Here is a 17,799-nt window from a genome sequence, read left to right on the forward strand (position 1 = left end):
TTCAGGTTCCGTCTGAAGGATCCAAATGTGGAGGCTAATGGGACGTGTTGAGGCACAGAATTCCAGAGGATGGGGGATATTCGGGAGAAATATTGGAGGCGATTGGGTGAGGAACTGTGGAAGGAGAGAAGGAGGTCTTGGGAGCACAGGAGATTACATAAGGAAATATATTGGAAGATTAGTTCAGAGATGTATGGAGGAGAAAGGTTATGGATGGCTTTGTAGGCCAGTGTTAGTAGTTTGAGCTGGATACGCTGGGCAATTGGGAGCCAATGAAGAGATTTGCAAAGGGGGGAAGCAGAGGAGTAGCGAGGCAAGAGATGAACAAGTCGTGCAGCAAAGTTAAGGATGGACTGGAGGGGTGAGAGGGTGTTAGCAGGTAGACCATAGAGGAGGATGTTGCATTAGTCGAGACGGGAGATAAGGGTGTGCACAAGCAGTTTAGTAGATTGAGGGTTGAGGAAAGGACGGATTCTGAAAATATTCTTGAAATGGAGGTGACAGGAGGTGGCATGGGCTTGGATGTGTGGTTTGAAGAACAGGGCAGAGTCAAGGGTTACTCCGAGGCAGCGGATTGCCAGTACAGGGGAAAGTGTGATGTAATTTATTGTGATAGAAAGATCAGGTGGGGAAGGTATGCAAAATGGGGGAAAGATGATGAGTTCAGTTTTGTCCACATTGAGCTTGAGGAAGCGAGAGGAGAAGGAGGATATGACTGAGGATTTTGGACAGCAGAAAGGTGACATCTGGGCCAGAGAGGTAGATCTGGGTGTCATCAGTGTACAGGTGGTACTGGAAGCCATGGGATTTTATGAGCTGTCCCAGGCCAAGGGTATAGATTGAGAAGAGTAGGGGTCCTAGGACAGAGCCTTGAGGGACTCCAACAGAGAGGGGGAGGGAGGAGGAGGTGGCGTGGGAGTGGGAGACACTAAATGTGCGGTTAGAAAGGTATGAGGAGATCCAGGATAGGGCAAGGTTTTTGACCCCAAAGGAAGAGAGAATCTGTAGTAGGAGGCAGTAGTCAACTGTGTTAAAGGCAGAGGACAGGTCAAGAAGAAGGTGTTATGATCTGCAACATAAACTAAGGAAAGAATGGGAAAAGCTGTCCCTACAGTAAGACTAAGCTGGATCCCTACAATGTAGCGGGCAGCCTGTTCCTTGTGAACAGACCCGCCTTCGTCCTCGGCTAGTCTGAACGGAGACCTATAGAATAAAGGGAGGGGTCTCTTAAAGAACTAAGGACTGGGACAAAAATAGGACACCTCCTAACAGAAGTTGTTGCAGAGCAAAAAGACAAACTGACAAAAAGCACTAGAGGTCCCAGAGGACCAAGCAAACTAGACAGAGATAGGCACTGAAGCACCTGGCTAGAGAGACAGGCAAAAAACACTGAAGTCCAGCAAAGCCAGAAGGGCGGAGCTGGAATATATAGGCAGCTGGTCACGTGACCGCAAGACACAAGATAGCAAAAACTAACAGGAGGGTTCTAACAGAAGGAGTACAGAGAATTGTCTGTTAGTTGTGGCTGTGAGTAAGTCATTAGTAATTTTGGTAAGGGCAGTTTCGGTGGAATGGTGGGGGCGGAAGCCAGATTTTCGCTTGTCGAAGAGAGAGTTAGATGATGAGTGAGAGGAAAGTTCAGCGTGAACATGTTGCTCAAGGAGTTTGGAGGCAAATGGGAGCAGCGATATGGGGCGGTAGGATGAAGGGATGGCTTTTGCCGAAGCCGTTTAGTGAGGTTGCTGTGCCAGGGTTGTCTATTGACTTGTCGCATTCTGCCATGCACAAGAGGGGCGACCGAGTCAATAACTGATGCGAGAGTGGCATTGTAGAAAGCTGTGACTCTGTCTGTGTCGTGGAGTGAAGATATGGATGTCAGTGGTAGAATAGAATCGGAGAGTGTGTGAGTGTCTAGATGTGCAAGGTTTCTGCTAGTTGCTGGACATGGGTGATAGGTGAGGAGGACAGGGATGAGAACGTGAGTAGATAGTGGTCAGATAGGGGTAGGGGGGAGGTTGAAAATAAAGATAAATAATTTTAATTATTTAGACTTTAAGACCGAATTATCAAAAGAAGTGACATTGTCATTTTTGATAATAAGGTAAAATAATAGGATATTAAAAATTATTCCTCAAGGTAGTATAAGTAACCCTTTTTGAGCATCTAAATCTGTTATATGTTTATAATATGTTCTAATCATGAATATCTAAAGCTGATATGTTACCATGTTTTTTACTCATACATTGGTATTGTGTTATTGAATGTGATATGCCTCACCATTGTTCTGTACATAATGTTTAGGTACATTTTTTAAGTAGTTTTCCATGACTTGTAAAAAAGTAATGAACAAAGAGTATTGAAAAACCAAAAATTATTACTTATCTTATAAATCATTTATGATTCTAATGACGCCACTCTGGTAATGCCATTGTGACGAGACAGCCTATAATCTTAATAAGCCAGACAATTCGATTTGTTAATCCAAGAGAAATACACTATTGTGTTTAAATTTACTTTTAAATTTTTGTGTATTTCTAAAAGACAGACCAGTATTTGTATAACCCTGATTGATATCTCGTCTTGGTTTGGTGAACAATGTTGTTACTATGCTAATTACATATTATACTATCAGCTAGATGTTTATTTACAAGAGACCCTGTGATACCAATTAAGTAAATTGATTAGCTCAAACAATGAGAACTGAGCCATGTGAGTAATGCCCTCCCTAACCCCGACCTGTGACTGATTACGTTTATATGTTTATAGAAAAAAGGTTTATCTATCCTGTTGAAAGGAGACTTGGAACAGAAATTAGAAATACTTTACAAAGGAGAATGAGAGACATCCTTCAATACAGTAGATGGATTGCAAGGCAGCTCCATTCAAAATTCGGATTCTACATGATTCTAGCCTAAGGGTATTGGCCTTGACTGGAAAGATACAGATCTGCTCCATTTGACCATCAGAGAGACATGGATACATTTTGAGAAGCCAGGTTGGGACGGTGAAGTCACCTGGCCCTATGGATATGTTTGGGGTTGCCGGGAGGGACTCACCGGTCACCTGGAAGAACTGGAGACATTCGAGAAGCCAGATTGGGACCCGCCGGTCATCTGGCCCCATGGAAACTCTTGGAGAGGCCAGGGTGGGACCCTTGGGTCTCCTAGCCTTGTACCTCAATGGGCTGCTAGCTTTCCAAGCTTGCCGCTACATTCTTTCTGTGGGGACCACCCAGAAGCATGGGCCACTGGATGAGGTAGGGGGGCCTGGAAGTCTCAAAGTCGCAGCTGTTCTATCTCAGGTGAACGGAGCAGAAGAGTGAGCCTGTGTAATGTTGTAACATCTTGGGTATTTGCTGGGACTGTTCTGTGTTTATTGTCTGCTTTGTGGTTCAATAAAGTATTGCCACGCTGTTTTACCCTCACCCTGTGTTGTCTGAGTAGTGTTACGCCCACGGAAGACAGCTGGTCTTCACAGCCATCAGCCTTTGTTAAGTGGCCTGCAGTGATGATGTTCTGTGCATGAATTATAGGTACATTTTAAGTTGTATAGGATTTTTAAGAAATGGACACAGAGGAGGGAATACTCAAAATTATTACTTGCCTTGTAAATCTTCACGTAATTTCCAGTGCCGCGTGCCCATTTGTCCTGCTGGTCCTTGTTAGAGTAGCCTGCAGCAATTAGATCCCAACAATACCATCAGGACAGATGTGACTAGTCAATGGCCAATGCAGTCATGCAGCATAGTATCATCACTGGTGAAGCCAGGGATTGGCGGTAGCTGTAACCTGTGTGTGGTCATCTCAAAAGTCATGCAAAACAGTTTTTACAGACTAGCAGGACCATTATATCAACAATCTGCTAGCGGCATGTAGTTTTTAGGTAAATTCTACCTATTTGTGAGTTTGACACATTCCCTGCTTTGTGGCCAATATTGAAAAACTTTGAATAAATTATAGGTTTAACATATACCCATATTACTACCCAGTTCAAAGCCTCGAGAAGTACAATTGGCAATATTAAATTAATTTGAGCTTTCCTAAATTATAAGCAAATGGATTAATCTTTTTTTTTTTTGCCTAAGGTGGCAGAAAACACACTTCTCTTGGAGATGGAAAAGACTGCTAGAGGGGTTATGGAGGAGGCTGATGTTTTTTAGATGTTTTTGCTGGGTTTGCCTGTTCAATTTGCTCATAATTTAGGAAAAGTAGCTGAGAAGAGCTGACCGGTACAGTAGATGGTCACGGCAGGTAACTGGCAGGTGCTCCAGGTAGGCAGGCTGGCGGGCACGACAGGTAACTGACAGACTGGCGGCAGGACTGTTAGACAGAATGGCGGGCTGGACTGACAGGCAGCGGGACCTGAGGACTGAGGAAAGTGTTAGCACACAAAACAACAACCTTGCACAGGCACCTCCATTTTGGAGGAGGTGCCTTATAAAAGGGAAGTGCTCCGGGTAGGCAAGCAGGCGGGTACGGCGGATAGCCAGACAGGTGCTCCGGGTAGGCAGGCTGGTGGGCACGGCAGGTTATTGGCAGGTGCTCCAGGTAGGCAGGCGGGCACGACAGGTAACTGGCAAGTGCTCCAGGTAGTCAGGCAGGCGGGCACGACAGGTAACTGGCAGGTGCTCCAGGTAGGCAGGCTGGCGGGCACGACAGGTAACTGGCAGGTGCTCCAGGTAGGCAGGCTGGCGGACACGACAGGTAACTGACAGAATGGCGGGCAGGACTGACAGGCAGCGGGACCTGAGGACTGAGGAAAGTGTTGGCACACAAAACAACAACCTTGCACAGGCACCTCCATTTTGGAGGAGGTGCCTTATAAAAGGGAAGTCCTCTGGCCATTGGCCAGGGACTCTTTAGGACAGCGCACACAGTCCCTTTAAGAGGGAGGGAGCGCGCGCGCACCCTAAGCACAGTGCCCGGGAAGCTGCGTGCGGTGCACGCCATAACAGCAGCAGGAGGGGAGCAGGAAGACGCTGGACCAGGACCGCAGCAGTGAGGGAAACGGCGTCTCTGCCCGGCAGGAGGCAGAGATGCCGATGCTACAGTACTTCCCCCTTTACGCCCTCTCTTCTTTAGGCCCGCGAGAAATTTTTTAAGACTATGAGGGGCATGAATGTTCTCCATGGGTTCCCAAGACCTCTCCTCAGGGCCAAACCCCTTCCAATCCACAAGAAAGAAGGTTTTTCCTCTTACCCTCTTGGTGGCCAAAATGTTCTCTACCTCAAAGACGTCCTCATCGGAGACTGGAGCTGCAGTGGTACCTGGATAGTCAGAGAAAAAATTAAGAACAACTGGTTTGAGGAGAGATACATGAAAGGAGTTCGGAATCCGTAAGGTGACCGAGAGTTTCAGCTTGTAAGCCACGGGATTACTTTGGTTCAGAACCTCGAACGGACTGATGAACCGTGGACCCAACTTATAAGAAGGAAGCTTGGAGGAAAGCCAGACCTTGTCTCCCAGATGGAATTGAGGTGGATCCAGACATCTCTTATCAGCATGCTTCTTCATCCGCTCGGAGGACTGAAGAAGCGCAGATCTAGTGTCTTCCCAAATAGCCGAAAAATTCACTGACGAGAGACTCCACAGCAGGATTGTCCACTGAAGAGGAGACGGGAAACGGAATCTGGGGGTGTCGAACATAGACCACAAAAAGAGGGGATTTAGTAAAAGACTCGCTCTCATGGTTGTTATAGGAGAACTCGGCCCAGGGCAGGAGCTCAACCCAATCGCTATGGTGAGCGTTGAGAAAATGCTGAAGAAATCTGGTAAGGATCTGGTTGATACGTTCCACTTGACCATTGGACTGAGGATGATAAGCAGAAGAGAAATCCAAAGAGACATCCAGCAGCTTGCACGTGGCTCTCCAGAAGCGTGAAGTGAATTGAACTCCGCGATCCGAGACAATGTGGAGGGGTAGGCCGTGGAGACGGAAGATGTGATGGATGAAGTCCTTAGCCAGCACAGATGCAGACGGGAGACCAGGCAGAGGGATGAAGTGGGCCATCTTAGAAAAGCGGTCGGCGACCACCCAAATGACAGTACAACCGGCAGAAACAGGGAGATGCATGATGAAGTACATTGCAGTGTGTTGCCACGGAGCGGAAGGCACGGGAAGAGGAAGGAGACGGCCGGCTGGAAGGTGACTGGGAACATTGTTACGGGCACAAGAGGAACAAGCCGCGACAGAGTCCGCAACATCCTTGTGCAGGGAATGCCACCAGTAATGTCGGGCAACGAGCAGAAAGGTCTTCCTCTGGCCAGCATGACCGGCGAGTTTGGATGAATGGCCCCAGAGTAGAATCTTCTTTCGATCCGGAACCGCAACAAAGGTCTTACCGGGTGGAAGATGAGACTGTTCCAACAGAGCAACAGTCATTACTTTGGAGGGGTCAATGATATGTAGAAGCTCCTCCTCTTGGTCGGAAGAAAGGAATGAGCGGGATAGAGTGTCAGCTTTAATGTTCTTGTCTGCCGGGCGGTAGTGCAGAATGAAGCAGAATTGGGCAAAGAATAGAGACCACCTGGGCTGACTGGGATTGAGTCTTTGGGCATTCTGCAAATAAGCGAGGTTTTTATGGTCATTGTAGATGACCACCGGGTGCAGAGCCCCCTCAAGCAAATAGCGCCACTCCTCCAGCGCTAAATTGATGGCCAGCAGGTCTCGATCTCCTATAGAGTAGTTGCGTTCGGACGAGGAGAAGAGCTTGGAGAAGAATCCGCAGGTCACCATATGCCCAGATGAGGATTTCTGGGTGACCACTGCTCCGGCCCAGGAGGAGGATGCATCAACCTCCAGGAAGAACTGCTTGTTGCAATCCAGACAGTGTAGCACAGGAGCAGAGGAGAAGGCTTGTTTAAGGGAGACAAAGGCCTTCTCCGCTTCGGAAGTCCATTCCCTGGGATTTGCTCCTTTACGGGCGAGCGCAGAGATGGGACCTGTCCGGGAGGAGAAATGTGGAATGAAGAGGCGGTAATAGTTTGCAAAGCCCCAGGAATCGCTGAATCGCCTTCAACCCCTCAGGTCGGGGCCACTTTAAGACGGCAGACACCTTCTCGGGATCCATCCACAGACCAGTCTCGGAAATAATATAGCCCAGGAACGGCAGGGAGGTCTGCTCAGAGAGGCATTTCTCGTATTTGGCGTGTAGGCGATTCTTACGGAGCCTCGGCAGAACCTGACGAACATCCCTCCGGTGTGAAGGCAGATTTGGAGAGAAAACCAAGATATCGTCCAGGTACACCACCACACAAGAATACAGGAGATCTCAGAAGATGTCATTGACCAGTAGAGATGAGCGTTGTTCGACTCGAACTGTTCGCCAATCTCAAATTCGAGCTGTTTTGGGCGGTGTTCGAGCCGTTCGGCGAACACGAACGATTTGAGAAAAATTCGGCTGTTCGAGGTTATGTTCGATAACTGTACGTGCACCAAAATCATAACTGGATTTTTTCTCAGTAATGATGAAAATTAATGTTTATACGCAGTTTGAGTGTACAGCGGGGTGGGGGGAGGGGCAGGGGATGGATCTCTGCAGGAACAATGAAGATCTCCATTTTTTTTTCTCTTCTCCGCATTTACAGTGGGGAGGTGCAATCTGTCAGCCTATCAGCAGCGCACACACGGAGCGAAGTGCTTTTTTTCACACAAGCAAGGGCATGTGTCATTGGCAGTGTATGTCACATGTCCTTGCCCTATAAGAGCAAGCCATTTTCCCCGTCGCCACCATTTTCTCACTGCTGCAGCTGCGTGTTAGACGGCACTGCTGTTGCTGTGTGCGCTATACCTTGTTAATTTCAAGCCAATTTTCGCACAAATCTACAGATAGCTTGGGAGTAAGGAATAGTTGTGATTGCAGTCCTTTTAAGGACTAGGTTACAGCATTTCCTACGACTTTTATCAGGCAGGTCTGTGCTCTTAAATAGATAGATTGTGGGAGTAAAGACTAATTGTAATTGCAGTCCTTTTCAGGACTAGGTTACATCAGTTCCTATCAGTTTTGCCAGGCAGGTCTGTGCCAGTGCTGTGCAAGTTTTTTTCACAGCATTTGGCTGAATCTAGCAAAGCTAATCCTTTTTGGCCTATTGCAGAGTGTGTTAGTCAGTGGAGTAGCCTATCTGTGTTGCAAGATATACCACCTGTGTATAGAATACCAATTTTTTTACTGCACCTAGTGAAGTAAAATCTTTTGGGCATAGCATCATTCTATTAGTCCATCTATACTGACCTCCATCAGGTTGCAAATTGAATATAATTTTTTTCTGCATCTAGCTCTGAAAAAATATTTGGGCTTCTAGCAGTGTGTGGGACTTGTTCTATTAGTCCATCTATACTGACCTAAATCAGGTTGCAAACTGAATATAATTTTTTTCTGCATCTAGCTCTGAAAAAATATTTGGCCTTCTAGCAGTGTGTGGGACTTGTTCTATTAGTCCATCTATACTGACCTCCATCACGCTGCAAATTCAAAATAATTTTTTGTCTGCATCTAGCTCTGAAAAAATATTTGGCCTTCTAGCAGTGTGTGGGACTATCTCTATTAGTCCATCTATACTGACCTCCATCAGGTTGCAAATTAAAAATAATTTTTTTTCTGCATCTACCTCTGAAAAAATATTTGGGCTTCTAGCTGTGTGTGGGACTTGTTCTATTAGTCCATCTATACTGACCTCCATCAGGTTGCAAATTGAATATATTTTTTTTCTGCATCTAACCCAGCCAATAGTTTTGGCCTAATACCACAGTTTGGCCACTCAGCTCTGCTCGGTTCCCATCCATTGTTTTTTTGTGCAAACAACTCCAGAGTTGTGAATTAGTTAACCACCAAAATGAGTGGAAAAAGGCCTGCTGCTGGTGGAAAGGGGAATAGGCGTGTTGGGAAGGGGGAAAAAAGGTTGTGTCCGTGGGGTAGGTGTTAAAGCAACAGTAACATCTGCAGAAGAAAGACCATCTTCCAGCCAAACTAAAATGTCTACTTCTTTTAGCGGACAATGTGATAAGATCCCTTTCTTACAGCCACGCCAATCGCTACAAATTCCAGATGAGGCACAAAAACAGCAGGTGCTTCAACGGATATCAAGTGCTCCTTTAAGTGGGCTCTCCTCCACATCAACTTCAACATCACAAATACTCCAGTCCTCAAAGGTGTCACCCCAATCGCACTTGCTTCCTCACAGCTCCCAAATCTCCAGCTGCCCGTCTGAGTATGAGGTAGAACAGATGGTTGAGTCTGCAGAGCTGTTTACTCATACTATAGCCTGGGAATCAGAGGTCGACTCCAGCGCTTCTGTGAATCCAGACGAGGAAATGATCTGCACTGATGCCCAGAATCTTTGAGTCGGATCCAGGACCAGACGCAGAAGGTTCTGACCATAATGTAGACCCTCATTCCCAAACTGTAACTCCTGTTGGTGGAGACAATGAGGAAGACGATGATGAGACTCAAATACCTGATTGGAGCGACAACTTTAGTTTTTTGTCAGGGCAGGAACAGGTTGGCTCTGAGGACGACGGGTGTGATAACGCACAGGGTGATGATGATGAGGTTGGAGATCCCACTTACTGTCAACCCACAGTCAGCCAAGAGATGAGGTCAGCAGAGGAGGTGGAGGAAGATGCTAGTGACGACGAGGTCAGGTTGCGCCTTCCTGGACAGAGACGTAGTACTGGAAGCACGTCAACAACTGCATCCTCAAACACAACTCTGCCTCTCACCACAAGTCGTGGTGGCTCTTCAGGTCGCATGGGTGCTAAGCCTTGCATAGCCTGGGAATTTTTTCAGATCGATAAAGATGACCCAACTCGTGTTATCTGTAACATTTGTCAGCAAAAGCTAAGTAGAGGCCAAAATATACATAGTTTGAGTACTTCATGCATGAACCGGCACATGGACATGAAGCATAAGTTGCAGTGGGAAGCTCACTGTGCTACAATGCGGCCTAGCCGGCCGGGCCAACCACCGTCTGCCATATCTTGTGCATCCGCGGCCTCTTCATCCTCTGTGACTGGGGGGACAGCAGTCACACCTGTTTTGGGGCGCAGACCTGCCACCTCTTTACCCGCAACAGCCAGCGTGATTGGCAGGTCATCATTTTCTTTGGAGGTGGTAACACCAGCTGGTGTTGAGCGCTGTCCGACATCGATAGCACCACCTTTGGATCAAGGCAACCTAACATGTCCGCCTGCATCTTCCTCACAGACCGGCAGTTTGCCGGGGACACCCTTATCAACCCCGTCTAACTACAATAGCCAGCCCTCGGTCCCTCAGATGTGGACAAGTAAAAGACCATTTCCTCCTAGCCATGAGAAAGCTAAGAGGTTGAATTTCACCATCTGCAAGCTCTTGGTTACAGAAATGCTGCCTTTCCGCCTGGTGGACACAGAGGATTTTCGAGACCTTATGTCCGTCGCAGTGCCCCAGTACCAGATGCCCAGTCGGCACTACTTCTCAAAGAAAGGTGTGCCTGCGCTCCACCAGCATGTCGCACACAACATCACCGCTTCTTTGAGAAACTCTGTGTGTGACAGGGTGCATTTCACCACAGACACTTGGACGAGTAGGCATGGACACGGTCGTTACATGTCGCTGACTGTGCACTGGGTAACTATGGTGACAGCAGGACAAGGGGCTGCTGTCCAAGTCTTGCCGTCCCCACGAGTTGTGCGTCAATCCTCTTTATGTCAAAGTTCCTCCACTGCTTCTGCCTCCTCAACCTCCTCTCGGTCTTCCACCTGCACCCAAAGCCTGTCTGGTCATGCCACAAGCTTTCTAACTGCGCAGAAGGGATCCTGCACACCTCCTTACTATGCTGGCAGTAGGGCTCAACGTCATCAGGCGGTTTTTACTTTGAAATGTCTGGGAAATGTGAGTCACACAGCTGAGGAGTTGTGGTCAGCTCTGGAGAACCAATTTCATGAATGGTTGTCTCCACTGGACCTGAAACCAGGGAAGGCCGTGTGCGACAATGCTGCAAACCTGGGTGCGGCCCTTCGCCGGGGCAATGTCACACACGTGCCTTGTATGGCTCACGTGTTGAACCTGGTTGTCCAGCAATTTTTAGCCCACTATCCCAGACTAGATGGCCTTCTGCAGAGGGCACGGTCGCTGTGTGCTCACTTCCGCCGTTCGCATCCCGCAGCTCAGCGACTTACATCTCTACAGAAGTCGTTGGGCCTGCCACTTCACCGGCTAAAATGCGATGTGCCTACCCGGTGGAATTCAACTCTGCACATGTTGCAGCGACTGTGGCAGCACCGACAAGCCCTGGTGCAATACGTTCTGACGTATAGCCTGGGCCAACGAGATCCAGAGGTGGGGCAAATCACGCTGGAGGAGTGGTCTCAGATCAGGGACCTATGCACCCTTCTGCACAGTTTTGAAATGGCGAGGAAGATGTTTAGTGCTGACGATGCCATTATCAGCATGACTATTCCGGTGATTTACATGCTGGAGCACATGTTAAACAGAATTCGGAGTCAGGTAGTGGCACAAGAGGAGGTGGAGGAAGTAGAGGAGGAGGAGTTGTATGCGGAAGGGCTAACATCTGCAAGGTCCAGACGGTCGGCAGCACCAAAGCGGCAGGCATGTGAGGGTGGGGGAGATGGTTTTACCAGGGCGCATGGTAGCAGCCAAACTAGTGAGGAAGGTGCAGGAACCCAAGAAGAAGTGGAGGACGAACTGATGGAAGACTCATCAGATGAGGGAGACCTTGATCACATTTCTGTTGTGCGAGGTTGGGGGGAGAGGACAGAGGAAGGAAGCATGATTGTTACCTCGCCACCAACACAACAGGGACTTGGTGCTCCTGGATGCGCAACACACATGAGTGCCTTCTTGCTGCACTACCTGCAACATGACCCTCAAATTGTGAGAATTAGAAATAATCCTGACTACTGGGTTGCCACACTGTTAGATCCCCGGTACAAAAGTAAATTAGCAGAACTTATTCCTGCCATAGAAAGGGATGCACGCATGCAGGAGTATCAGCAGAGACTGTTGCAGAATCTTACATGTGCTTTTCCACAAAACACCAGTGGTGCACGTAGTGAATCTCACAGTTCCAACTTGCCAACCGTGGGACCGTCAAGTGTTCAGCACTCAAACCGTAACAGAACCACAGTATCTGCTGGTAACATCAATTTTGCGGAATCATTTCACCACTTTTTTAGCCCATCCTTTGCAAGGCCACAGGAGACAAGAAGTCTGACACATAGTCAACGCCTAGAGACGATGGTACAGGAGTATCTCCAAGTAAACATTGAAGCCATGACTGTGTCACTGGACCCTTGCTCTTTTTGGGCTTCCAATCTGGATAAATGGCCGGAGCTAGCCACTTACGCCTTGGAGATCTTGTCATGCCCCGCAGCCAGCGTTCTGTCTGAACGTGTGCTCAGCGCCGCTGGTGGTGTGCTGACAGATAAGCGCACGCGGCTCTCCACTGATAATGTAGACAGACTCACGTTCACGTAGACTGGAAAATAATTTGGGCTTTGTAGCAGTGTGCAGCACTGATTCTATTAGGCCATCTATAATAAGCTCCACCAGATTTAAAATTACTAATCATGTTTATCTGTATCTTGACTGGAAAATAATTTGGGCTTTGTAGCAGTGTGCAGCACTGATCCTATTAGGCCATCTATACTAAGCTCCACCAGATTTAAAATTAATAATAATTTTTAGCTGCATCTAGCCCGGAAAATAATTTTGGGGCTCCTAGATGCGCAAGACACATAAGTGCCTTCTTGCTGCACTACCTGCAACATGACCCTCATATTGTCAGAATTTGAAGTAATCATGACTACTGGGTTGCCACACTCTTAGATCCCCCAAACTTTTCGATCAACCTTTTCATTTTAATAAAGACCAAAAAAATGGTCATTTTTGAAATTATAAGCATTAGCAGGTTATTAGAAACTGAAATCAAACAGTTTTCAACTCAAAACTTTATTCTAGGTGATGTTACATTTTCACATAGGACCCCTTGTTCGAAAGGAGCTTCTGAACTCTCTCGTCCATTGAATTTGTCAGGTTTTGGATGGTTTCTGCTTCAATTGTTTTGCATGAGGACAGAATACCCTCCCAGAGCTGTTGCTTAGATGTGAACTGCCTCCCGCCATCATAGACACTCCTTTTGATGATGCTCCAGAGGTTCTGAATGGGGTAGAGGTCAGGGGAGCATGGGGGTCACACCATAAGTTTGTCCCCTTTTATGCCCATATCAGCCAGAGATGCAGATGTTTTATGTGCAGCATGAGATGGTGCATTATCATGCAAAAAAATGATCTTGCTGTGAAATACACGGTTCTTCTTATTGAACCATGGCAGGAAGTGCTGTTTGAGAAAATCCACATACATTATGGAGTTCATCTTTAGCACCTTCAGGGATCCTAAAGGGGCCGACAATCTCTCTCCCCATGATTCCAGCCCAAAACATTACTCCACCTCCTCCTTGTTGGCGCTGTAGCCGTGTTTGCGTGGGGTGTCCATCAACCAGCCATCCTCCACTCCATCCATCTGGACCATCGAGCGCTGCACGGCACTCATCCGTGAACAAAACAGTTTTGAAATCAGTCTTCATGTAATGTTTGGCCCACTGGAGCCGTTTCTGCTTGTGTGAAGTGGATAGAGGAGGTCGACAGGATGGCGTATGCACAGCTGCAAACCTCTGAAGGACCCTGCATCTTGTTGTTCGGGGGACGTTGGAGGCACCAGCAGCTTCAAAAACTTGTCTGCTGCTATGACGAGGCTTTTTTGCCGCTGCTCTTTTAACCTGACGTAATTGCCTGTAGGAAAGAGTCCTCAATTTGCCCTTATCAGCACGCACACGTGTGTACTGTGAATCAGCTACATACTTCTTGATTGCCAAGACACTTCATCCTGATCATCGCACAATGTTGATTGTAGTCATGCCTTGACCTAAACACTCCACAATTTGTTGCTTCTCAGCAGCCGACACATCCTTTTTCTTTCCCATTTTGGCAGAAAATGTAGGCTGCTTAATAATGTGAGACAGCCTTCTTAAGTAGTCTTGCCTTTCATTGGACACACCTGCCAAACTAATTAGCACAGGTGTCTGCAATTGCTTACAGTGATATAAAGAGCCCTGACACACATCACCATCAATGAGTTTAACTGACAAACAAACAAATTCTTCCCTTATCACTCCTAAACACTTTTTGCATAATAATTTGGAACACAGTGTACATGTGCTTTTCCACAAAACACCAGTGGTTCACGTAGTGAATCTTAGTTCTAACTTGCCAACCGTGGTCTGTATGGAGTTGTTCAATAAAGGGCCCAAAATTAAGATAACATAGATGGGAGAGGTCTCTATGAATAGGAATTCCTAAGTATTTGATACCCTGTGAGGGCCAGGCAAAGCGAAAGTTGGACTGGATGGAATCCTATATGGATTTGGGGAGGGAGACATCGAGGGCCTCAGACTTCGCTGCATTGATTTTAAAATTTGACCATGTAACAAAGTGATCTATTTCAGCCATAACAGCATGGATGGATATATGTGATTGAGTTATATATACTAGGACATCATCAGCAAATAGAGAGCACTTGTACTCGGTGCCTCCCACCTCAATCCACCTAATATTGGGGTTATGGCGAATTGATGAGAGCAGGTGCTCCGTCACTAGGATGTATAAGAGAGGGGACAGAGGACATCCCTGCCTTGTCCCATTAGTGATTATGAAAGGTGATGAAAATGTTCTGACGCAACCCCTGGGCCTTGGGACACCTGGAGCCGGACCCTTTTTGGTGGATGCTGGTGGTTGTAGTCTCCGTGGCGGCGACCCGGTTCCGTGGCTCAGGGCGGTCAAACCAGTGGCGGAACTATTTATGTGGTTTTGATGTTTAAATGTCCGACTACGCCACCCGTGGATTGCGGTCAGAGTGAACCGCCGCTCCAGGGCAGACCGCTGAGGCTGGTGTTGTGGGTGCAGCAGAGCGCAGCATAACTCCCCACGGGAGGAGTATAGCCTCAGGGCAGTGTATGCGGAGGATGGGGGTGATGGTGCAGGGCAGCAGCAGTAACGACATGGAGTCAGTGATGCAGTCCAGGGCCTTTACTCACAGTTCTTATTATCCAGACCACGTCTGCAGGTAACGGCTGCCCACGTCGTACTGTGCTCACCAGGTGAGGGGCTCAGACAACTCCCAGATAACTTTGGAGCGCTTCACAGGACCCCCTTTGTGTGTCCTTTGTCTGGCCTTTCTTACCAACCCTTCTGTCCGGCTGCCTCGGGCCTCCTCTTGGTAAACTTGGCGCCAGTTTCCCTGACCCTATGTGGTGCCTTCCTAGCGGGTGTAGCGAGGGGCTGCGCCACATAAAATGTCACAGCCTCCGGTTTCTAGCTGAGGGTCGTTTCCTGCCTCCACTAGTTTCGGGGACCGGTCTCCCCCTTTGGCCTGACCCCTCTACGCAGGTGGATTCGGGCGTGCGGTGGCGACTCGCCCGTCTGCACCCCTGGGATCCCTTCATTCCTCGTTCCTGGAGCCTTCTCCGCTCCTCTTCCTTCCTTCTCCCTCTTCCAGGCCTGGGCCTCTGTTACTAGGCCCGCCTCCGGAGCAGAGCTCATGCAGAGCCCCTGCTCCCTGCCACTTCTGCTCATACTTCTCTGCACTGAACTAGGATGGTGCCCACCTTTTATACTCCCTTCTCAATGCACCCAGGAACTGCTTCCTCCCTGCTCCTGCACTACAGGGTTCCCCTTCCTCAGTGTTCCCTCCCCCCACTCCAGCCAGGGACAGGGACTGTTGTGCCCATCTCAGAGGCATATTGGTCGCCCTGCCCCACGGCAATGTGGTGTAATGCATGCAGGTGTCGGGTCCTGATCCACACTCCATCCTTACCTGAGAGTGAGATATCACACCTCTGGGTGAGGTGCAATACCTCTGTAGCAACCGAGCCCTCAGGGTGCTACAGTTCCATTTATCTTCAGCCTAGGTGACGTATTGTGATACAGGGCCATGATTTTGGCTATAAAAGGGTCCCCTAGACCCCTACCCCAAGCTTTTTAAGAGAATCATATATGGCGTGCCAGGAGACTCTATGGAATGCTTTCTCAGCATCCAACGAGAGTATCTAATTACAAATTTTTAACTGCATCTAGCCCAGGAAATACTTTGTGCCTAGTAGCAGTGTCTGCTAGTCAGCGGATTATCCCGGCTGTTAAGCAAGCTACACCACCTGTAGTTTGGACACTTAATTTTTTCAAAGGAAATGCTTCAGGACCACGGGATACTCAGTGAAGAGGATCAGGAGGCACCCCAAGGCATAGGGGCTGGGACTGGCAGTAGGATGCCTTGCGGTGGACAGCCGAGCTCGATCCTTATAAAAGCTTTTTAACTGCAGCAGCTTTAGTGGATGCTACTGGAGCTGGAATTACGCGGCTGCTGGCATGAGACTTGCCCTCCAATAGATCCTTGTAAATGGATTTAAAGTGTATTCATTCAAATTAGAGAGACAATTTAAATTAAAAAGCTTAGAGCTGCCTCCACCACAGGGGGGCTCGCTCGACCCACCAGCGGACAGGCACCAGTATTGGGAGAGGGGGGCTGGCCGTCAGGGTTCACCGCGGCTCTGGCACAAACCCGGCGACACGGAGGTGGCACGGGCAGGAGCGGACTGAACGTGTCGGCTTCTCACTTTTTGGATTTTAGAAGGGCATGACATGCCTATATCTGTGTCTCCCCCTCCTTTTACTCCTCCACCTCTTTTCTTTTCGCATGACTATATGTACTTGTCACTTTTCCATGTGTTAGTTGTGTCTTCTGAGCAGTTTGTCAGCTTTTGGACACCTTTGAAGGTGTTTTCTATGTGTTTCTATGTGTTTTTGTTTGCCTGCCATTGGTTTTAACGGTGTTCGAAGGTGTTCGACGAACAGTTCTACGAACAGTTCGGCGAACACACGGGTGTTCGACGAACCGAACTGAACTCGAACACTACGGGGGTGGCTCAACACTATTGACCAGCTTCTGGAAGACGGCTGGAGCATTACAGAGACCAAAGGGCATAACGAGGTTTTCGTAGTGACCATCCCGGGTGTTGAAAGCCGTCTTCCACTCGTCTACCTGGCGAATCCGGACCAAATTGTACGCCCCACGTAGATCGAGGTTGGTGAATATCTTCGCGCCTTTAAGGTGGTCAAACAGCTCCGAGATGAAAGGCAGGGGGTACTTATTTTTGATGGTGATCTGGTTATGGCCCCTGTAATCGATACAGGGACGTAGAGAGCGGTCTTTCTTCTTGACGAAGAAGAATCCTGCTCCAGCCGGAGAGGTGGATTTCTGGATAATTCCCCTAGCAAGATTCTCCTCTATGTACTCAGACATGGCACGGGTCTCGGCCAGCGACAAAGGATAGATTCACCCACGGGGAGGAGAAGCACCAGGTATCAGGTCGATGGGGCAATCATACGGCCTATGAGGTGGTAGTGTCTCAGCCTTCTTTTTGTCAAAGACATCCGCAAAGGACCAGTAGGGTGCTGGCAGACCAGGTAGATTAGCCAGGGTAGACGGGGGTTGAGCAGGATGAACCGGAACCAGACAGGACTCATGGCATTCCTGACCCCAACGGAGCACTTCACCCGATCTCCAATTCAGGACAGGCTCATGTCTTTGTAACCAGGATAGACCAAGCAAGAGGGAGTGAGAGAGACCGGACAACACATGAAAGGAGATCTTCTCCGAGTGCAGCATTCCCACCTGAAGGGTTACAGGCTCAGTGACAAGCAAGATGGTTTCTGGGAGCAGCTTCCCATCCACAGAGGCAACCGCCAACGGTT

The sequence above is a fragment of the Phyllobates terribilis genome, unplaced genomic scaffold (assembly GCF_046119375.1).
Source record: "Phyllobates terribilis strain yellow unplaced genomic scaffold, ASM4611937v1 Scaffold_1__5_contigs__length_1240528914, whole genome shotgun sequence".
In the NCBI taxonomy this organism is placed as follows: Eukaryota; Metazoa; Chordata; class Amphibia; order Anura; family Dendrobatidae; genus Phyllobates; species Phyllobates terribilis.